This window comes from Cervus elaphus, chromosome 23 (assembly GCF_910594005.1).
Source record: "Cervus elaphus chromosome 23, mCerEla1.1, whole genome shotgun sequence".
Classification (NCBI taxonomy): domain Eukaryota; kingdom Metazoa; phylum Chordata; class Mammalia; order Artiodactyla; family Cervidae; genus Cervus; species Cervus elaphus.
Genome location: NC_057837.1, coordinates 72,191,633 through 72,215,402, shown reverse-complemented (window position 1 = coordinate 72,215,402; position 23,770 = coordinate 72,191,633). Strand labels below are relative to the sequence as shown.

The 23,770-nt window shown below is 42.3% G+C and overlaps 1 protein-coding gene across 3 annotated transcripts in view; it reads right to left on the bottom strand.

Moving 5' to 3' along the window:
* Nucleotides 1-23,770, bottom strand: part of PKIG (cAMP-dependent protein kinase inhibitor gamma) — a 77,484-nt gene that overhangs the window by 38,172 nt on the left and 15,542 nt on the right. The window contains exon 1 of one of the 3 annotated variants that reach the window (XM_043883198.1): nucleotides 4,959-5,189. The exons of 1 other annotated variant lie outside the window; for it this stretch is intronic. The gene's annotated coding sequence lies outside the window, so the exon portion shown is untranslated. Of the gene's footprint in view, nucleotides 1-4,958; nucleotides 5,190-23,770 lie in introns of those variants that run through there. One more of the 3 variants, XM_043883197.1, reaches the window with a different exon arrangement.

Below are 23,770 nucleotides of genomic sequence, written 5' to 3'. Positions count from 1 at the left end.
TACCAGGTGAGCTACAAGGGAAGTCCAAGAATACTGGGGTGGGTAGCCTATCCCTTCTCCAGCAGATCTTCCCAACTCAGGGATCGAACCAGGGTCTCCTCCATTGCATACGGATTCTTTACCAACTGAGCTATCAGGGAAGCCCTTAATGCAATTGTTTGATGTTTAAAAAAAAAAAGTACCATGTCTTCTAAACTTTAAACCAGGCTTTCCCTCTTGTCAGCTAGAATCATTAGAGAACAAAAGATTTCACTCCAAATAATTTCTAAAAGATGTTCAGGATGACAGAAGATGAAGTCCAGAGCACAGGGACAGAAAAGCACCCGTGGAAACGTGGGAAGCCCAGGGAAGCTCTGGGACTGGGGACGGCGGGCATCAATTGGATTTGGGAAGAGGACTGAAAATCGGGGGACCCACTGAAGCCCTTGTGCCAGCCAGCTGCCCACAACACAGCCGCAGCACACGGAGGGTCAGCAAGCTCTGCAGAACCCCAGGCAGAAGGGAGGGCTCTTTGAATAAACGGAATGATCTGCCTTGGGGTGAGCTAGGGCTTCGAGTAAGAGAGTGGGCATTCTTATTTTAACTTTTAAAGGACCTTCAGAATCCGGTGCCCTAGAGTAGGATGTACCCTTCAGGATTGTACCGAGAGCCTCCAGCAGCTTCCTAGGCAGCAGTAGGGTCTCTGGGGGCAAACAGACAACCAATTCCGGAGGAACTCAAGGCCTCACTCCTAAAAGGAGGCTTTTATTATTGACTATAAATGGCAGAAAGAAAAAACTATCATAGGGCATCTGATGAAAGCCAACAGCAAGAGAGAGACTGAAATAAAGAGAAAAATAGACTCCACCATGAGTAAAAAGGTTCAGACAAATGGTAAGCTTTACTAAAAAAAAATTCTTATGTCTTCAGAGAGATTCTGAAGATCCTGTGTCCATAAAACATAAAATAAACAGACAAAAATGGGCTCTTAGAAATTAACAACATGAAAACTGAAATTGACAATTAAGGAGAAGGGCTGGAAAACATGAAAAGGAAATCTTTCAAAATATAGGGAAAAAATATTCATAGGACAAAAAAGGATCTTGATATAGAACAACAATCCAGGAAGTTCAACGTCAGACTAAATAGGAATTCCAGAAAAAGAATAGAATAGAAAGTACAACAGGAAGTTATCTAAGAAATCATGAGGAAAAGTTCTCAGAGACAAAGGGAGACTGCATCTTCAAACTGAAAAGCTTAAAAAGCACCAAGAGGATGAAAAAAGACTAGTGCCTTGACCTTTCAGAATTCAAAAAGGAAAAACAGCTACACCTTTATAGAGAGACAGATTATTTCAATAGAAAAGAATCAAACTGGTATCAGACCTCTTGCCAGCAATGCTGGTGCCTGAAGAAAATAAGCAATGCTTTCCAAGAAAAAAGTTCAAAATGATTCGGGACATAGAATGTATATTCAGCTAGGCAAAATAAAGACTTTTTCAGAATTGCCAGGACCTAGAACAAGTTTACTTGTACACGGTTTTGTCAGTAAACTTCTGGAGGAGAAATTTACCTAAACAAGGGTTTAAACTAAAAAGTAAGAATTTGACAAGAAGGATCTAACAAGAGAGGTGAAAGACATGTCAAGGATGATGGCGATGATGATGAAGCAGGTGGCTTCAGGGCCTGGCTGACTCTCGAGCCTGGGGAGCACCAGCCTGATTAAAGCAGGAAGGTGGAAGCTCCAGGGAAATGGACCTCATGGAACTCCTTGACAAGCCTGCCAAAAACTGTACTTAAAGACTACGGGAAGTGTGGAAAGATTCAGCCCGATGGAACAAGGAAAACTGAGCATATTAAAGCAGAAGCAGCAAGTCCAGAAAAACCATCAGACAGAAAGAAAAAAAAATAATTAGAATGTTATTGGCTTGGTGGTAAATAATATTTACAGTGCCGTAACACTCAAAACACTGAATATGAATTTAACCAAAAAACTGTGCTGCCGGGAGGAAAGGGAGAAAAGAATATGAGCGAGGCTGAGGTGTCTGAACAAAGGCTAAGGCCTCACGCGCCAGCCAAGGAAGTCAACAGGCAATGTCGAAAACTGACAAAGAAAGAGCAGCAAGGCTGCATGTGGCCCTTGTCTGGATCTGATTTGAAAAACAAATATTTTTAGTTCATCGGAGATCTTTGCTAGTAATAACGGATTACTAGTTATTTTATTGCATAATAATGGCAGTGTAGTTTTTTTTTTTAAAGGAGTCCTTATTTTCTTAGAGATACATGCTCAAATAGTTATTGATGAAATGTTGTCTAGAATTTATGCCCAAATTATCTGTGAGCAGGGGGAAAATGGCCACTAGCACAGGGGAAACAAAAATGGTCATGAACCCTGGGGCTGAGCAATGAGTGGTCCAGGACAACTCACTGTACTATTCTATGATGACATGTTTGAAAATTTCCATAATAAAAAAATTTACAACAGAGGGAGACAGCTGTATACTACTTAGATATAGAGAGAGAAATGCTAGGACAAACAGCTAACAGGGTCAAAAGTGTGTGCTCTTGGGAGAAAGAAGAAGGGGTGGGAGCAGGGGACAACTGTTTTCTAGTGTAAATTTATAAAGATATTTGACCTTACAAAGAACAAAGCAAACCTGTGTGCACATGTCATTTTGACAATTTTTTTTTTTTTTTTAAGTAGTAGAAGGCTTCCCTGTGGCTCAGTGGCCAAGAATCGGCCTGCCAATGCAGGAGACACGGGGTTCAATCCCTGATCTGGGAAGATCCCATCTGCCACGGGGCAACTAAGCCTGTGAGTCACAACTACTGAGCTTGTGCTCTAGAGTCAGGGAGCTGTAACTGCTGAGCCCCCAGGCTTCAACTACTGACGCCTAAGCACCCTAGAGCCTGCGCTCTGCAACAAGAGAAGCCGCACACCACCAGAGGGGCCCCCGCTCGCCGAAACTAGAGAAAACCCTCACAGCAGTGAAGACCCAGCACAGGCAAAGATAAATAAATAAAATAAATGAAACATTTTTTTTTTAAGTGAGAGAGGTAATTTTATTTAGAGAAATGGAAAAAAAAAAACCACTTGAAGGGCTAAAAGCAGAAAAATTCAATGGTTGTGTCAGGTGAGGGAGTAAGCAGTAGACTGATGCCTTTCTGGACTTGTAGGATTTTATTTTAATAATTTCATTACTTTGATTTTTTAAAAATGTTATCTATTTTTACCACTGATTGCCATGAGCATTTCGCAGGGCCTTTCGGTAATCTCAACATCTACAAACTGAAGCTGTTTCTCCAGGTGAAGAATCCTCAAGTGGCCAGAGTGATTATCTCCACATGAAATGTAACAACACCAGGACTGCCATTTATCTATTATCTGCCGTTTGTCAGAGCTTTACATGTGTTATTGCTAATCTTCACAACATCGCTGCAAGGCAGGTATTGACATTACCATCTTACAGATAAAAAGACAGGCTGAGAGGCACAGGCTCATGGGCTTGAGGTCACACAGTCCACAAGGCCAGACTTCCACTTCCCCATCTCTCCTTTATAGCCTACCGTTCAGGACAATCCAGAAAGTACTGCTACATCCATTTTCTCATCAACTCCATGAAACAGGACTATCCTCACCTGACAGATGAAGCAACTAAAGCTAAGAAAAGCTGGGTAACTTGCCCAAGGATCCCAGGATTCCTGATCCCAGTCCGGTCCTTGCTAGCATTTCTGTCCCCTGCGCCCTCAACAACAAAATGTCAAGATCTTCCTAGGCTCCTCGTGGGTATCTGACATGAGAGCCACAGCAGATGAACGTGGCTGCAGCAGGGATTCTAAGAGAGAGAGAGACTTGTTTTTTCCAAAGGAAGTAGAGTAATAAACCGTGGAATGTCCTCAGTTGCTCTAACGGCAGCATTTTGTTTGAGTCCCCAGTGGGGCTTTGGAAATGTCAGCCGCCTGCCTGCCTCTCTGCCTGGCACACGGCGGGACAGCTGCTGGCATCGGCAGCCCATGGCAGTTCCGACCACCACACCGCTCTTCTTAGCTCCAACAGAAGGGAACGAGTCGTGTGTGCTTCTGCCCTGAAAACTGAACGTCTGTGTTGCCTCAGTCTACTTCAGTCAACGACCAGGTGGCCCCGGGGCTTTCTAGAGCTGCTGGGAATCTCAGGTCTGGGCTCCTCTGCCTCTGCAGAGCTGCAGGACAGGCGGGGGCAGGGTGGGAAGCGAAGGTGGGGAACTGAAAGGCCCAAGGATGGGGGCCCCCCGTATCTCATGCCCTGGGTACCACGGTCGCTGACGGCAGCCTAAGAGTAAGGCGCAAGCTACTCCTGCTCCCCGGGCAGCTCTGGCATCTGAACAATGACCAAACCGCAGCTAGAGGGGAAGAAAGCTGTTTACTCGAGCTCAAACTATTTATAGCACCAGGAATCTGCACATATTTGGATGACAAATCTCTGGGCTTCAAGTGAGCGGTGCTTTGCTCCTGGACAATTTCACTGAACACATTCCCTCCCCACGCCACCCCCAGACTCTCCCCCCACCACCCCCCCACCCCGACCCACCCACCACCCAATCACGAACACATGTTGCCCTCGGGATGTTTTACTTAAGTTGCTGAGTGAGTTTAAAAAGATCTTAAAAAGAAATCGCATTTTAAGAACTAGTGACGTTTAATCCATTTGTCTACGGGCTTAAGCTACACAATATTATTCTAAGGCTTGAATCAGACATTAAATTCTAATACCATGTGACTGCTATAAAAAAAACAAAACTGAAATAAAAACAGGACCTGAATGAGGTCTGTAATTTAACATGTGCTGTATCATTTAATGTTGCGGCTCCAAGCTTAAGACCTAGGAAGAGAATGTTTCTTATGACACAGTTTGTGTGGGATGATGAAAGGCTTTACCGAACAGGTCCACAAACAATACACAATCATAGATGCATTACAAACAAACAAAGGAGGTCTTCTTACCCACCGACTCTGGGGCAGAAGCAGATGTAGGGTTCAGAGCTGGGCAGGCCCCCTCCCCTGGCTGCCAAGCAGGAGAGGGTCTGACTGTAACAGAAAGAGGCACGGAGCCCTCTGTGTAGGTTTAACTCACAGGAGGTACTAGATCCTTGCCAACAAATTCGCTTGGAAAAACCAGCTTGTCTCTAAAAGCTGCCTTGTTTGTATAGTAAAAGCGATGCTTAATCAGCCGTCTCCCCTGTCCCCCAGGCACTGCCTAATTCCGGAGGGGGACAGCGGCGGTTGATGCACATGGATATTGGCTAAAACGCTGGCGGCTTCCAGTCCTATTACACGGTGCAGGCGGGAACTGGCACAGAAGGGGCAGGGCGAAGGGAGGCTGAGATTGTGCGGGCTGGTGCTGGACTGTTCAGAGGGAGAGGGGGCAGAAGGGACTCCTCGGAGGTACCAGCTGGTTTTCTTATCTCGTCCCCCTGCCCGTGAAGCTCCTTAGAAGACGAACAGAAAGGTCTCTAAGACAATCTCTTAACGCCCCTGTTTAAAATCAGGAGAAAGGTGCTAGTGAGGGTGAAGAAAAGAAACATGCCTATACACAGAGGGAATGGAATTTTAGGAAATTTTTTGCAGGTCAATTTGTCAGTATTTAGTCAATTTATGACCCCCACTTTTTTTTTTTAATTTTTAAAATTTTAAAAATGGAAGTGTAGTTGATTTACAATGTTGTTAATTACTGCTGTACAGATAGGGATACAACTGAATACATTCATATACATTCTTTTTTTTTTTTTTTTTTTTTAACATTTATTTATTTATTTGGCTCTGCCGGGTCTTAACTGCAGCATGTGGGAACTAGTTCCCTGACCAGGGATCAAACCCAGGACTCCTGAACTGAGAGCATGGCGTCTTTGCCACTGGGCCACCAGGGAAATCCCTACATTCTTTTTAAAAAAAAAAAAAAAAACTTTTTTCCATTATGGTTTATCATAGAATACTGAATACAGTAGGACCTTGTTGTTGACTCATTCTATATATAAAAGCTTATATCTGCTAACCCCAACCTCCCACTCCATCCCTCCTCCATCAACCCCTTCCCCCTTGGCAACCACCAGGAAACACCCATCTACCTATCACATCACTTTAATTGTCTGAATAGCACTGTTCTTTTTCCTGTTCATTAATCTGTTTACTGCCAGTCTTTCACTGTTCCCTCCCCTACCCCCACATTAAAATGCCAACTTTGTAAGAGCAGGGACCAGTCTTTCTAAATATACTGCTCTTCCTATGTGTTGGACACTGGCCAGGGACATACCATTCATCATCTCTTTCAGTCCTCATGGCCACAAGAGGTTTCTGTTATCAGCTCCACTTAACATAAGAACAAACTGAGGTTCAGGTTAAGTCTGTGTCTGACTCTTTGTGACCCCACGGACTGTAGCCTACCAGGCTCCTCCGTCCAAGGGATTTTCCAGGCAAGAATACTGGAGTGGGTTGCCATTTCCTTCTCCAGGGGATCGTCCCAACCCAGGGATGGAACCTGGGTCTCCCGCACTGTAGGCAGATGCTTTACCGTCTGAGCCACCAGGAAGTTCTAAGTCTAGTGAGTGGCCAGCAAGTCGGCAGTGGGAATGTGAACACTGGTGTGTGTGTGCACGCTCAGTAGTGTCTGACTCTTAGCAACCCCATGGACTGTAGCCCACCAAGCTCCTCTGTTCGTTGGGATTTTCCAGGTGAAAACACTGGAGTGGATTGCTATTTCCTACCCCAGGGGATCTTCCTGACCCAGGGATCAAACCCGCATCTCCTGCAATGGCAGGCAGGTTCTTCACCACTGTGCCACCTGGGAAGCCCAAAGCTCTTAACTACCTTTCTCCAAATGAACCAATATTTCAATGTACACACTTTTTTAAAAAAAAATATTTATTTATTTGGCTGTGCCAGGTCTTAGTTGCGGCATGAGAGTTCTTTAGTTGTGGCATTCAGGATTTTTACTTGGGGCCTGTGAACTGTTAAGCTGTAGCATGTGGGATCTAGTTCCCTGAGCAGGGACAGAACCCGGGCCCCCTGCACTGGGAGCAGAGTCTTAGCCACTGGACCCCCAGGGAAGTCCCATCACCATGCACACTGTCTGACCAAGCAATTCCAGTTTTGGAAATTTATTACATGGAGATAATCAGACAAGAACACATAGTTAGATACGTCTCGATTTATCACAGATTGCTTAAGTAGCAATCTATTGGAAATATGTTTAGGCAAGTCACCAGTTAGCCGTGAGCCTCAACTTTGCTTTTTGGTAAACAGGGGCCCCATCTCAGAGACTGTGAGAATTTTATGAGACAATGCACTGTACCTGGCTCACAATCACTGTTTTGTTATTGTATGCATTTAAATCTCTAAAAGGATACAGAATATACCAAACTGGGTTACAGATTTCACTAAGTAGTATACTTCCGTGTTGTTCTAATTTTTATAAGATGCATATTAGTGTTATACTCTTCAAAAATAAATATATTACTTAAAAAAAAAGATAATGAGGAAAATAAAGTTGGAGGAACTTAAACAGAAGAAAAAACTCAGGTTTTAGGACAGGGAAACTAGTTTAGTAGATCTCAAATAAAAATGTTCCTGCCTTTTTGTTCTATGTAAGAACAAGATCTTCAATGTGCTTATAGGCTCTATCTCATTGCAGAGTCTACATTCACAGTGAAGTGAGAGCAATTCTTAATAAGAATACAGGTCTAAAGAATTTTTTAGATGGCTTCATGAAATTTAAGGAAATGCATGTACAAAAAGAAGAAAGTCTTTATAACCACATCTGCCTTCTGAACAGAAAGGTTCCTGTCAAGAGGAAGGCCCTCCTGGCTGCTAATCCTCTTTTGGGGTTCAGCCATGCAAAAAATGACAGAAATAAAAGCTGAAGGCTTTTATTGCCAAGTAGCTCTGCGCAGTAATGAAAGGTGAACTGGACTTCTAAGGGAAATCTGTGAGGAACAGCAGAAGGGGATGGAGCTGGAAGCCCGGAAGATGTCAGAGGTCCGGGTTTTCTGCCACCGTGACCTCTTTCTGGGATTTTCCAACATCAGCAAAGAGGATGACACAGATGCTCTTTGTGGGTGTGCTCTGTGTTCCTGATGGAAACCCAGAGGGGACTGAGTTTCTATTATGAGCTGACAGGCTGAGAAACAGAAAGAGGTGGCAGAGACAACCAGGAGAATATAAGTCACTCCTGCTTCAAGAAGGAATCTTTACAATCTTGGGGAACGTTGGACTTCTCCAGCGCAGGAAGCCTGAGGTCATGCTTATCTACAGCACGTGAAGCCAGGGGTCATGCTAACCTGATCTAGATCTTAAGGTGCTAACTCCTCCTGGTTACGGTATGGTTCATTAACCAAATGGGATCAAGGTACGAGTCAATATGAGCATGTGCGCAGGAAAAGGAGTAGGCCAGAGGACTCCACCCCGTTGAAAAGCTTTCCACAGTTTGTACGGTGATTTCTAATTATTTTTGGTCACATCCTCCTTTGAGAAGGGAATGAAAGCTAAGATGCTGCTCTTCAGAAAATGCCTGTCTTCAAATGGACCTGATTTAAAGGGGTCTGTGGGAACCCTTGAAGGCCCTCTCTGGATCCATGACAGGTCCAGAGATCAAGCTCAAGAATTCTTGCTCTAGGGAAACCACAACAGTGTTGAAGGACACTGCTTGTTGTTGACCGTAGGGACCACAAGCCATCTTGTAGTTTGCAGAAGGCCTAAGGACACTGCCAGCATTCAGTCGTTTATAAACATTTGTTGGAGACCTAATACACCAGGTCCTGGTGGTGTAAATGCAATGTGACCCCTGTATTCATGGAATTCCGGTCAACTGAGGGGAGGAAATGAGAAGAAAGACTGCTACAAGAGGATGGGGTGAGCCACCTACGTTTGAGACTAACCTCACCCCTCAACTTTTGGCTCCAGGATTTGTTAATTACAAGTGAAACAACAGGTGGGAACAGATTTACACGAATACTGAGCACAAGCAGAGGAAAGCAGCGCCCGATCAGGACACTGGGGCCACGGAAACAGCCAGCTGGCTCTTCCGTGGACTCGGGATTTCCCTGTGTCTGCATAAAAATATCCCATCCCCCCACAAAAAGCTGAGCTTTTTTCCTTAAAGAGTAACCATGGATTTTTTTCAATGTTACATTTTTAAAAAGGAGTTAACAATAGAGCTCTTTTCCTTAATAAAGAGTAACCATGGATTTTTTTCAATGTTACTTTAAAAAAAAAAGCAAACTCAAAGATTCTTCTGAAAAAGTCATCTATGCTAAGAGAAGCCTATGTCCACATAGCCAGTTTACTTTGTTAGATCAGCAATTATTTCCAAGACTCTGAAATAGTAATACTTGATATTTGCATTACATGGGACTTTCACATGGACTGTGTCCCTTTTTCTACAAAACATCCTGTCACAGATAATTATACTCCTATTTTATAGAAGAAGAAATGGAGGCAAAGAAGGGCAGAGAGACTTGCCGAGAGTTATTTATTTTTTTTCAACTTAAAAAAAAAATTTATTTATTTATGCCGGCACTGGTTCTTCGTTGCTGGGCTTTCTCTAGTTGCAGCAAGCAGGGGCTACTCTCTGGTTGTGATGCATGCGCTTCTCATTGCAGTGGCTTCTCTTGTTGCAGAGCGCCAGCTCTAGGCTGGTGGGCGCAGTAGTTGTGGTACATGGGCTTAGCATCCTAGCGGCATGTGGAATCTTCCTGGACCAGGGATTGGGCCTGTATCACCTGCATTGGCAGGCAGATTCTTAACCACTGGACCACCAGGGAAGTCCACCTAGGGTCATATACAGCTTTTAAGTCCTACAGCCAAAATAAAAATACAGACCTACCTAAACCACTCCAGTACTCTTGCCTGGAGATTCCATGGACTGAGGAGCCTGGTAGGCTACAGTCCATGGGGTCGCAAAGAGTCGGACACAACTGAGCAACTTCACTTTCACCTTTTTCCAAACTTTAGGGAAGATGACAGTAATGACAAAAACAGGCACGTCAGGAAAGGCAGCAGCTTTGAGGGACAGGGAAGAGGGAGAACTGTGGCATCTTTTAAGTACAGGTGTTGAAATCGTATGGACTTAAAGGAAAATCTTGGCTCCCTCTTCCACTTCCTAGCTGTGTGACCTCAGGCAAATCACTGCACCGCTCTGAATTCTGTCATCTCATTTGTAAAATGACGAACATAACAGTGTCTATCTCATTTGAATGTAGGGAGGCGGAGGGGAGAAGAGCAGGTAGAGTAATGTGGAGGCATGATAATTTCATTTTGCACAGAGGGAAATTAAAGGATACAGAGTGAGTGGGTTAGGACACTGGCCACTTCAATCAATACGATGAACCAAATATCCTGAAACCTTCCTCCCAGACAGCTCTGTATCTGTCTATCCTGTCTAGGTGTTTATTTTTATGTACATGTATTACTTTTATATTTTTGTTAAACTGGCAAAGGAACCATAATAAATAGTAATGTTATAAATAATGTAAATATATATTTCAGAAGAAAAAAAGTTGAATCTTGTTTTTGTATCCATTCAGCCAATCTTTGTCTTTTGGTTGGGGCATTCAACCCATTTACATTTAAGGTAATTATTGATAGGTGTGGTCCCGTTGCCATTTACTTTGTTGTTTTGGGTTCACGTTTATACAGCCTTTCTGCATTTCCTGTCTAGAGAAGATCCTTTAGCATTTGTTGAAGAGCTGGAAAAATTGAATCTTATGATGACAGGAAAAGGTATTCTGCTTTAAATGTGCCGTATCAAAGATTTCTTTTTAAAGATAATACTCAAGTGTTGTGGGGCTCTGGGAACATGTAGGTAAGGATGGAAACTGGTACAATAGTCCTAAAAGGCAATTTGGCAACATATGTAGAAATTTTTAAAATTATACATGCACAGGTTGGAGGGGCGGGTTGTGGACATGGAAACTGTACTTTCGACTCAATTTTGCTTGAACCTAAAACTGGTCTAAAAAATAAAGTTTACTAATTTAAAAATACGTACATGCCCTTTGACCCAGCCATTTCATTTCTAATAATTTGCTTAGAGAAGGCATTATGGATGTGTGCAAAGATGAGACTCAAGGTTGTTCACTCCAGCACAGCTAAGAACAGTGAAAAACTGAAAGCAATTCTAAAAGTCCATATTAGGGAGTAGCTAAGTAAACTCTAGTGCATTTATAGAATGAAATATTAAGCAGTCATAAGTATAGAAGCAGTCCTGATAACATGAAAAGTCTCATTTAATGTTTAAGTGTTAGTCGCTCAGTTGTGTCTGACTCTGCGACCCCATGAACTGTGGCCCGCCAGGCTCCTCCATGGAGGAGAACTCATCCATGGAGTTCTCCAGGCAAGAATATTGGAGCGGGTTGCTGTTTCCTTCTCCAGGGGATCTTCCCAGCTCAGGGATCGAACCTGGGTATACCTGCATTGAAGACAGATTCTTTACCATCTGAGTCACCAGGGAAGCCCCATTTAATGTTTATGCGTGTATAATATATATAAAGGGGCTCATGTTTGTAAAAGAGAAAATAGTATTTTGCACTAAAAATGAATGAAACTATTAGTAATATCACAGGTACTTTTTATTTTCTTCTTTCAGTTTATTGGCATTTAAATTTTTAAATGACAAAGCATTCTTTTTATAACAAATATACAGTATTATTTCTATAAAATGAAAACATATAGAAAGTTACTTTTGAGTTCCTTTGGTCAATATATACCAACTGCTACAAATAGGCATACACTCTAACTTGTGAGAGAGACATTGGTAGTTATTCATAATAGTGAAAAAAGATGGAAACAGTCAAAATATCAAACACACTGGCCATTAAAATAATGGAGAGAGACATGAGCCACGCTCTGTCAGGGCCCTGTTCCTGACCTCTATCCCCCTGACCTGGCCCAGAAGGTGAGCTGCCAGCCTGGGCCTGGCACAGAGGATCATTCCTACACGTGGGAGATGTACAAGAAAACCAGAAGGACCAAGATCTGTAGAAGGAGCAAGGAGAGGAGCACTGAAGGTGGGGGGAGGTGGGGGACGTCTTCAAGCTCTGCCCAGGTCCCTCAGCCGTGACCCAGGCCACCTGAATGACTGGAATGATCGACAAGCATAAGGAGAGAGAAAGGAAAAGGAGACAGGATGGAGGGAAGCAGGTCCTCGGAAAGGAAAACAAAATAAGTGAAGAAAAAGGAGGATTTTGAGAAAAGTGAGACAGAGGTGACAGTGTGAGGCAGGGCCTGTAAGATGGAAGTGCCCTGAGCAGCCTCAGAGCTCCTTAGACAGAGCCCCGCCTTGAAAGCTTTGATGAGACAATCACAGAGAGAGGACCCCGGAGCCTTCTTCTCATTTCCCATGATGGACTGTATTGCTCCCAGCAGCTCCGTGATACTTATACATCCAGTGGGTTTCAATACAACGAAAGATTAGATCAAGGACAAGGCTGATAGCCCATTGAACTAAAGGTAGCTTCAAACTGATGTGCACCACTGTCATGATTTATAAAAGACTGTTTATTAAAGGGATGCAAAGAGGCTAACGTGTCCACAGATGAAAATTCTTTGCCAGGAAAAAAATTCCAGGCCAGAAGCAGTGTAGTCTTTAAAGAGAGCAGACTGGCAAAAGATCAAAGGGATCCTCCCTAGGCCATGGGAGGACAAAGGCTGTTGGCTGAGAGATAAGAAGACTCTGCAGATACTTAGGTTGAAGTTTTTAAAGTTCCAATAAGGAAAACAAAAAGAAAGATGATACACTTAAAGATAAATTTAAAGGCAACAAATTAGAAACAGAACAAAAGCAGACAGGATGCTTCTATGAGAGAAACTAGCCCAAGCTGACCAAAAGCCCATAAGTAGTCAGTTTGAATTTGAGAAAAAAAAAAGTTAGAGAGGAAAAATACACTGAGACTTCTCTATCCCATGGATCCCATGATAGGAGAACCATGCTACTGCCTTGTGCTTGCCTGGTGGCTTGGATGGTAAAGAGTCTGCCTGCAATGCAGGAGACCTGGGTTCGATCCCTGGGTTGGGAAGATTCCCTGGAGAAGGGAATGGCTACCCACTCTAGTATTCTTGCTTGCAGAATTCCATGGACAGAGGAGCCTGGCGGGCTACATACAGTCCATGGGGTCACCAAGAGTCAGACATGACTGAGTGACTAACATTTTCACTTTTCAAGATCAGAAGACTTCAAAGTGGGCTAAATATATTACATGTGGTCAAAGAGGAGAAGAACAAAGTTTCTGGTCCGTACAATTCTAAGGCACTAACTACTAACTCCATTTTTTACAAATTCAGCAAGAATGATTCTGATTTAATGGCCTTAAGCTACAGGAAAGACTGCTCTTCCAAGGACTCTTCAGTATCCATTAGTTTCTGGCCACATACCAAGATTATCCATGTTATCACAGAGCGTTTCTTGGACTTCTAACCATGGAACCCTCTTATGAGCTGAAGACACTGTTTTATCTGAAGCTGAGGGCTAAAAGGGACACTTTAACAGAGCAAAGGCAAAAATAAAATAAAACATTTTAATCACAGAAACAGAGCCCACAGCTTCTTTGTCGTTGTCTCAGTGGCTCAGTTGGGTCAACTCTGGATTAGGTTGCCGTTTCCTTCTCCAGGGGATTTTTCTGACCCAGGGATTGAACCCACGTCTCTTGCATTGGTAGGTGAATGGTTTACCACTGAGCCACCTGGGAAGCCCATAGTTTCTTTGGACTCTAGCAATCAAGACAGGCTTGCAGCACTGAATGTACTGATCAACACTGACACTCCCGGTGAAGCTTTTGACTAAAGGGGCTAATGTCTCAAGGGAACCCTGATGAGGACATCATGTTACTCAGGGAGCTCCAAGAGGCCCAGAATGAGTTTTGGAGCTCTGTCTGTCTCTAAGAAGCCTCTTGCACAGAGTGTATCTCCCTGAACAAGTCACCAATAGTCTTAAAAAACTTGCACAGCAAGTAACTTCTGTTGCAACTACTCAACTCGTCACAGTGCAAAAGCAGTCATAGACCATGTATTAAACCAATGAGCATGGCTGTATTACAATAATAGCTTACTTACCAAGACAAATGGCAGGTCAGATTTGACCTGCAGGCCAGAACATGCCCACTCGTCATTAGAGGATGGGATACTTGTAGTGCTGAAAGAGTTGTAAAAGTCATCACCTATGGCCACCCCAAGTAAAGTACATACTGAAGGCAAACATTTTTCAAACTCAGGTGGTGGTGCTGTAGGGCAATGACGGGCATGAAGAACATAGAAGTCATGAAAGTGCATTTAACTGCACTGAAGACCTTAAATAAAATTATGAACCCAGGTTATAGAGCTGTTCTGGGGCAGAGTTTCTGATGTCCAGCATCTATGCTACTTGCGCTGAATAACTGAGTCAAGGCAGCAGTGGTGTATTCTCTAAAACAGTCCTCCTTAGTGTGACTGGGCATTTCTATGGAAACACTGCCCCTGACAGCTTTATTTCCATCTGTGTAACATTAAAGTCCAGACTTATCAGCTTCCTGGGCACTGTAAACTACTTCTGCTTAAACCAGCTAGAGTGGATTTTGTGGCTTAGAAATTCAATTTTCTATTTACAGCTGGTGTATAAAAAATACAACTGATTTTGTATATTGATTTAGTATTGAGCAAACTTGCAAAACTTTCAACTTTAATACAGTAATGTTTATATAGAATTCTTCTGTGGTTTCTATATAAACAATCATGTCATCTATAAACAGTAAGTTATTAATTCTTCCTAATACTTAGACATTTCATCTTTGTTTTCTCATTTCAATTGCTAGAACTTCCAACAAATGTTGAATAGACATGATGAGAATGGGCAACTCTGGTTCCCGAACTCAAAGTGAAAATTTACCATTCAGTATGATGTCTGCTGTACCTGTTTTATAGTTACTTCTTCACCAGATTAATAAAGTTCCCATCTATTCCGAGGTAGCTAAGAGTTACCGTTGTTGCTGTTTTAATCAGGAATGGATGCTGAATTTTATCGTGCAATCATCATTTTCCCCTTTTAATGTGTCAGCAAATTATACTGAGTCCTCCAGGTGAAATGAATCTTGCATTTCTGAAATAAACCCAACTTGGTCTTATCCCTTTCATATACTGGGCTTCCCTGGTGGCTCAGCTGGTAAAGAATCTGCCTGCAATGCGGAAGACCTGGGTTTGATCCCTGGGTTTGGAAGATCCCCTGGAGAAGGGAATGGCTACCCACTCCAGTATTCTGGCCTGGAGAATTCCATGGACTGAATATCCATGGGGTCGTAAAGAGTCGGATACGACTGAACGACTTTCACTTCACATATGTTAGAGCAAACTGTATTTTCCAAAGATGGCCTCAACAATATAATCCCAACCCACATGCTTTTACAACGTGACCTTGACACCCTTCCCATTGGGTGGTAGGTTCTATGATCCTTTCCCTGGAATCGGGATGGGACCTTTGCAATTTTTTCAACCAAGACAGCACTATGGGTGTGGCAGTACGTGAATTTCAAGACCAGATTATAAAAATGCTAAGCACTTCCAATTTGCTCTCTTAGGACCCTGCACTTGAAACCCAGCTGCCATGCAGTGAGAAAGCTTGAACTACCCCACTCCGGCAGACCACAAAGAGAGGTCACATGCAGCCACTGCAGTTGAGATAAGCTGAGGTTCTACACAGCAGCCAGTGAGGGTCTCTATGACAGACAGCACCAACTGCAGGACCTGCAAGTGAAAATGCCCCCAGATGATTCCAAGATTTTCTCTGAGACTTCCCAACACGGGGCCCGGACAACATGGAGCAGGGATAAGCCATCACCATTCTGTCCTGTCCAGATTCCTGACTCACAGGATCCCTATCGTAATCAAATGGCTGTTTTAAGCCACAGCATTTTGGTTAGTTTCTTAAACCACTGTAGTAAGTGAAATACCGGATTTTGCTTTGCTAATATTTAGCTTAGCAAATACCCATGAGTAATATGGCCTGTGATTTTTCTTTTCTCATAACGTTATTATCAGGTTTCTTAGTTTTACTAACCCTTTTTTCTACTCTCAGGAAAAGTTTGTGTAATATTAATTCTTTCTCTCTTAAGTGTCTGATATAACTTCCCAGTGAAGGCATATAGGACTGCAATTTTCCTTGTGGAAAGGTTTTTAATTGGTGATTTAATTTTTATTAACAGTTATATTACTAATAAATTTATCTATTCACCTAAATTTCTAAAATTTTTGGCATAAAATTGCTCATTATAGCTTACCTTGTTCATAACTATGTGATCCCCCTTTTCACTCCTGACAGGTTATGTGTACCCTTTTTTCCTTTTCTTGATCAATATTGAAGTATGTAATTTTCATCAGTCTTTTCCAAGAACCAAGCTTTGCTTTCATTGGTATTCTCTATTATACATTTGCTTTATACGTCATTCTTCCTCTTTTCCTTATTCTTTCTTTCCCCTTATTTTCTTTATGTTGTTGTGCTTTTTCTAACTTAAGATAAATATTTGTTCAGTTTTTAGCCTTTCTTCTCCCCTAATATATGCTTATTAAGGTAATATACTTTAGAATCTGTGAATTCACCTCTTTTAGTAGTTCTGGGAAATGCTTAGCAATGATCTCTTCAAGTATTACCACTGTACCATTTTTGTTCTTCTTCTGGGATTCCAGTTACAGTTGACCTTTGAATGACAAGGGTTTGAACTATGCAGGTACACTTAGGTGTGAGTATTTTTCAATAGTACATACTGCAGTGTTACACAGTCCATGGTTGGTTGATTGCACAGACGAGGAGTTGCTACAGAGACAGAGGGGTGACTCTAAGTTATACACAGATTAAACCCCTGTGTTGTTCAAGGGTCAACTGTAAATGTATATTAGACCTTCTCACTGTATCCTTTTAAATTATCTTACCATCTTTTCTGTATTTTTTATATTTTTGTCTCATGATGGTTCATTCTGGATCACTGTCTTCTAATCTATCTCATAGTTCACGAACTCTCTTCAGCTACGTAATCTGCTTTTAAATCCACTCTGTTCTTGTTTTCAGTCATTACACTCTTCAGTTCTAGAATGTCTATTTGGTTTTTATTTTTCAAATCTCTTGTTATTTTTAACAGTGTCCAGTTACTAACTGACATGTTCACTCTTGACTTCTGTTTCTTTTTAGATAGTGAATGTGGTTGTTCTGGAGTCTGTGTCTGATACTCCAATATCTCATGGTTTTGAGAATATTTTGATTGTTTTCATGTTCTAGTTCTTTTCATGGGTGTCCTATTTCCTTGTGAATCAATTTTTTACTTATGTGCTGCTCATTATATAAAAAAAATATTGAGAGGACCATTATTCTGATGATCAGGATGATAACATCTTCCCCTAGAGAGGATTTTGTCACTTGCTTCTATCAGTTGCCCAATGATGCTACTAGCTTAGGACAATCAAGATAAAGCTTCCCTGAACCTGGAAGCTTAGTGGTAAGGCTATGTTCAAGAGCCCCTTCATGTTTTAGGAATTCCATTCAAACTGGAGGGGTGATTTATTCGAGTCTCTATCCTTGATAGTCAACAAACTATAAACTCTGCCCTCATGGGTGAGTCTACCAAAAGCACTGCTTAACCTTACTGATGCTTTCTTAGGATAAGCAAATGTTTTCAGGGCAAAAATGATTTTGCTAGCAAGGCTTACCTGCTTGATTTTTTCATTCTTCCAGATGTTGGTATGGGAATCCTCCAATATCTTGCAAAGTTATTAAAGCTTCTGAGAAAATGTTTTTACGTCTTGTCCAGCTTTCTAAACTGTCATCAGCATGGTTGATTCAAATGACCTAGACTGCCATGACTGGAAGTAAAATTCCCACCATATGTCTTGAAATAACTTGCGAATTTTGTACTATAAAATGGTATTGTCTACTCAGATAAATAAACATAGTTTTGAAAAGATAGGAAGTAGAGTGATAGAAGGATACAACACTGAGAAAACATAAACATGGAAAGGAGAAAAGAAACGGACGTTGATTTACCTTTTAGCATTTTATAGAATAGCTACAGGAATATCTTGGATACTGACGAACATGTTACTTTTTAATGGAAAAATAAAAGGAGTTCATCAAAACCCCTTGATACACATATTCCTTGGTAAATCTTGAAATTATATACTCTAGCCATTTGGACTAGCTTTTCCACCTGCTTTGATATTTTGTGACATTCATAGAATATCTGGTTATAAGGAACTCTGAATCTTGTAAGTCAAAAGAAAGCCATTGCAGTCTGCAGATTAGAGTGGAAACTAGTGAAAACTTCCAAGGATGAAAACGGAAATAGCCATCAAAATTTTAAGCATAGGACTTCCTTAGTAGTCCAGTGGTTAAGAATCCTCTCTGCAGTGCGGGGAACATGGGTTTGATCCCTGGTCAGGGAACTAAGATCACACACACCTCGGGGTAACTAAGTCCCCAAGCTGAAACCACTGAAGCCCATGAGCCCTAGGCTCCATGTGCCACAATGAGAGAAGCCGCCTCAATGAGAAGCCAGCATACCACAGTGAGAGGAAGCCTGCACGCAGCAACACCCAATGCAGCCAAAAGTAAATAAATTAAAAAAAATTTTTTTTAATATGGACTTTATCTAGAATACTGAATTCAAGAGCACATTGGAAGATCATACACTGTGATCAAATTTAATTTACTCCTGGATGCAGGAATGGTTTAACATAAGCAAATCAATAAATGCGACATACTACATTAACAGAAATGAAGGATAAAAATTATATGATCATCTCAGTAGATTCAGAAAAAGCATTTGACAAAATCACCATCCCTTCATGATAAAAACACTCAACAAATAAGGTATACAAGAAATGTAACTCAACATAATAAAGGCCATATATGACAAGCCCACAGCTAACATCATACTCAACAGTGAAAACGTGAAAGCTTTTCCTCTAAGATCAGGAACAAAACAAGGATGCCCACTCCTGCCATGTCTATTTAACATAGTCCTGGAAATCCTAGCCAGAGCATAGTAACACGTTCAGTGATTTCTGGCACTATGTCAAAAACCTAGATATTGAAATAGTCAGAACATTTAAATGATAAAAGCTTCAGTAAATCCCTAAAACCCCAAACTGTAACAATATTTATAATACCCAACTTCTAGAAAAGGGGAATGTCACGTGTATGGTAGGTAACAACAACAACAAAAAAAAACCAATAAGGTGACTGTTGTCTTGTGTTTCATCAATGAAGTTGGAAGAAACACTGCCTGGAAAGCCAGGCATGCTTTCAGGAGGCTTTCTTCAAAATGTAGGTGGCCTGGGACTCCTTCCAGGAAGACCTTGGAAAACCAGTCTTCTGTGCTCTGTGTAGATGCTCCAGATCCTACAAAGCATGTAGGGGTTTGTCCTCTGCTAAAAACATCTTAGGAAAACAGACCATTCCCCACCCACCAGCAGACCACTACCCATTCCAGTCCTGTCTGGCTGGCGCCCCTCCCCAGCCTCAGGGCATTCTAAGCTAGCAAGCAGTGAGGGTCCTGCTCAAAACCCATCCCTTGGGACTTCCCTGGTGGTTAAGATGTCTTGCTTCCACTGCAGGGGGCATAGCTCAATCCTTAGTTGAGGAATTAAGATCACGTATGCCTCATGGCCAAAAAAAAAAAAAAAAAGGAAGGATGCCATCTTCCCTTTGTTGCTTTCCTCTGGATTCCCAGGTGGTACGGTTGATAAAGAATCTACCTGTCAACGCAACAGACACAAGAGATGCAGGTTCAATCCCTGTGTTGCGAAGATCCCTAACTGTAGGAAATGGCATTTGATCCCTGGGTCAGGAAGATTCCCTGGAATAAGAAATGGCAATCTGCTCTAGTATTCTTGACTGGAAAATTCTATGGACAGAGAAGCCTGGCTGGCCATAGTCTATGGGGTCACAAGAGTTGGACACAACTGAGCATGCACGCTGGCTTTCTCATCTCATATTCCATTTCCCCTTCTTACACCCATCACTGTCTGTCTTCCTGCTCTCTCCCATTTTCCATCACTCCAGCATACCCCAGGACTTCAAATCATCCTGAGCAGGCTTACCTATGAAGTTATGTCAGAAGTACATCTCAAAATAACCACTCCCTCCTCCAAAGGAGATCTGTGACATGTGCAGCCAATATAACATTTAAAAAATAAAGCTCTAGTGGTCCAATGGTTAAGATTCTGCACTTACACTGCAGGGGGCCTGGGATCAATCCCTGGTTGGGGATTTCCACCATGCTGTGCAGTGTGGCCAAGAAAAAAAAAAAAAATGGAGCATTGGTTACAAGGATAAATATATGCACTTGTCATGCACATTTCACTGTATGGAAAATTTACCCCAGTTAAAATAAGTTGTTTTTAATTAATAAGGTGTTAGTCGCTCGGTCAGGTCTGACTCTTTGTGACACCGTGGACTATAGCCCTCCAGGCTTCTCTGTCCATGGAGTTCTACAGGCAAGAATACTGGAGTGGGTAGCCGTACCCTTCTCCAGGGGATCTTCCTGACCCAGGGATCGAACCCGGGTCTCCTGCACTGCAGGCAGATTCTTTACAGTCTGAGACAATAAACAGATCCACAATGCTCCTGTCAAAGTTAGCTTGTGCCAAACTTCACCCTCACTCAGCTGTCTTTTGTTGACACTGGAACTTGTTTTACTTCCTCCAAAGGCAAGCTCTTTCCCACCTTGAGGCCTTCACACCCATGGCCCTGTCCATCTGGTATCTCTGCTGCCATCCGGCCCCATCCTATTGCCTTTCTTCTGGTTACACCTTTCCTCATCTAGCCAGTCTCAGTTTGGGTACCTTTTCCTCCAGGAAGCCTTCCTTCCTCCCTTCATCCTCATGGACGACCACGTGCTCACACATGCAGGCCAAGGCGCTTCTCTGCTTCCTCAGCATCCTCTATTCCTAGCACCACGGCATTTATTAGGAACACACATCAGAAGGGAAGATCCATGACATTCAGAAGGGAAGATCCATGACAGCAGGCCTCGTCTTTTTATTATTCACTGTTGGAGCCCAAGCACCTGGCACATCATGGATGATCAGTCAATATTCACACAACAAATGTCAAATGGAGGCATGAGGATAGCAGTCATTCTGATCTAGAACCTTCCTTCCCCATTTTACTGACTCTAATATGCCGCTGCTTGAATTCTGTGTCTGTCATCTCAAATCTGAGTTTAAGGCATCATAGGCTCTGGTTCTATTAATAATTGTGCTCAGGTTTCCTAGCTCAGAAGAAATTTTCTAGGTTCAAAAAGAACTGAAGTTGAGTTGACAACATGTATTAAGCCAATTAACATGTACGTTTCAGGCACGTGTCCAATCTCTCAGCCAACAGAATTGGTTTGTCTAGACAAGGTTTTACGTGAGATGTTTGGCTACATGGCACTGGTCATTCTGGCCACCCCAGGGCAGCATAGACCTTAGCCCTTCCTGAGATGGAATTAATCATGTGACACCGTGACACCTTCAAGCTTTCATCTTTGGAAAGTAAAAAGAAAAAAAGGTAAACCAACTAAATTCCCTAAAAACTCTCTCCCTTGCAAGGTTGTTAGGAGGGGAGGGAAGGAAAATGAGATGGATGAGTCAGTGTGAGTCAGTGTTAAGAAAAAGGAAAAAAAAAACCTCTGCTCTGGTAAACAGTTTGCTCTTTTACAGACAGGATTGGGATTACTCGGCTCCTACTGCTAAAAATACACAAATAACAGGTGGTATATATTATATAAGTAGTTCAAAAACAGAGACTCAGATCACTGACTCTAAAAAGGGAACAGTTAATCAGTGATGGGCCAGACCATCCCTAGGGCTTGTTTCTTCTTGGAGAAGCCCCCAAGACAAAGTCAGTGCTTCCTTTAAGACAATTAAGAGCCTAAATAATCGTACTGTTCATTGAAGTGACTAAAGGAAGCACTGAGCTTCCCTTATAATAACTACCACTTAATGAGCACCTACTATGTGCTGAAAACAGTCCCGGCACTTCATATTATTCATCTTTAAATTTACAACAATCCTGTAGGATAGATATCATTCTCAGTGTTTTCTAGATAAGGAACCTGGAGCTTACAGAGGTTAAGTGATTTACCCAGGGTTGCACAGTGGCAGTCTATGACTGAACTCAGATCTCATTGGGAAGTGCTTGCTTTGCCTGGATCCCAGGCCCAAGTCAGAAATATACATGAATCACTGCAAAGGCATTTTACCAGGCACCACCTGGGATACAAAGGAACAAGAGGATACCCTATTCTCAGGAGAGAAAAGTAAGAAGAAAATGGGACTCTCTAGGAGACAGTCATCACCATTTCCAGAATCTTGAACAAGGCCTATCACATAGGATTTGCCCAGGGAATGGTGACCGAAACATATGTAGGAGATAAGGGAAACACACACTCAAAAGTAACACAAGGCAGTCTGTGGTCAGTGGCAAGAGAAAGAATGTGTTAGGGGGGTTTAGACTAGATCTTGAAGCAGGGCTCTGAGGAAGACCCACAGCCAACATGGCATTTGAGATAAGCTTGACAAATGGACTTTGACAGGCGACAGTGAAAAGTAAAGAGATCAGTGCAGAACAGGCAGAAGCACTGAGATACAACCTTCGGCACCTCCAGCTAAACAGGGAGAAATAAAGCAATTGAGGGGGCCCTGGGTCTGCTTCAAGTCCCTTTGTGTGGAAAAGCACAAGAATTACAAACACTCCCTAGTTGATTCAGAGCGGTACAGAAGACATACTTAGTGGTTAAATAAATTAAGAATTATCATATAGTCTTTCTGGAGCAGAGTGGTGGTGGTGGTATAGGGGTAGAATCGAATAAATGGATACATTTGTTCAATTAAATAAACTGAATAAATATGTACACAAATCTAGAACACACGTGCTTCTATTGCAAAAGGAGTGCTGCAGATACGTTCTCCCACCTCCATTCCGTCAATACTGAATTGTTACAGTGAGTGCAGTTATTCTGTGAATCCAACTTTTCTTCTCATTTGACCTATAGCTCTTTCCTGAGGGAACTAGCTAAGTCAATGACTCTCCGTACACAGACACCGCAGGGCCTTTTGGAAATGGGGAAGAAGGGGAGGGCATGTTGGGTTGTCACAACATTTGACGGCTTCCTCACTCAAATGGATATTTAATAGGTGAGGCCCGAGATGTTACAAGTCTTCCTGACGGCTTCTTCCAGTGGCTCAGACAGTAAAGAATCTGCCTGCAATGCAGGAGACCTGGGTTTTATCCCTGGGTCAGGACGATCACTTGGAGAAGGAAATGGCTACACACTCCAGTATTCTTGCCGGGAAAATCCCATGGACAGAGGAATCTGGTGGGCTACAGTCCATGGGGTCACAAAGAGTTGGATATGACTGAGTGTTTAACACACACAAGATGTTACAAGTCCAGCAAACTGTCAGGTACTCTTAGAGGAACACTGCCCTTACCCTGGCTATCTTTCAAATACCAAGACCTTCATGTAAGTTGAAAGATGGTTTAAAATTATCTGAGCCTAGAACTTCTTTTCACATGGAACAAAATACTTTTACATGGAGACAGTGTATTTTCCAAGAATGCATGGGGGAGGAGAATGGAAATATTGTGGATGTAAATATCAAGGAAGACGATGCTCTGCTTTGTATTCATAGGTGAATTATGTCAGTACCATATTTTCAAACAGTTCAGCAAAAATTGAAACACAGACACATATGTTGATAAAGCATATGCAGCAAAATGTTAATGTTGTTTGATCTAGGTATTTGATACAGATGCTCACTGTACT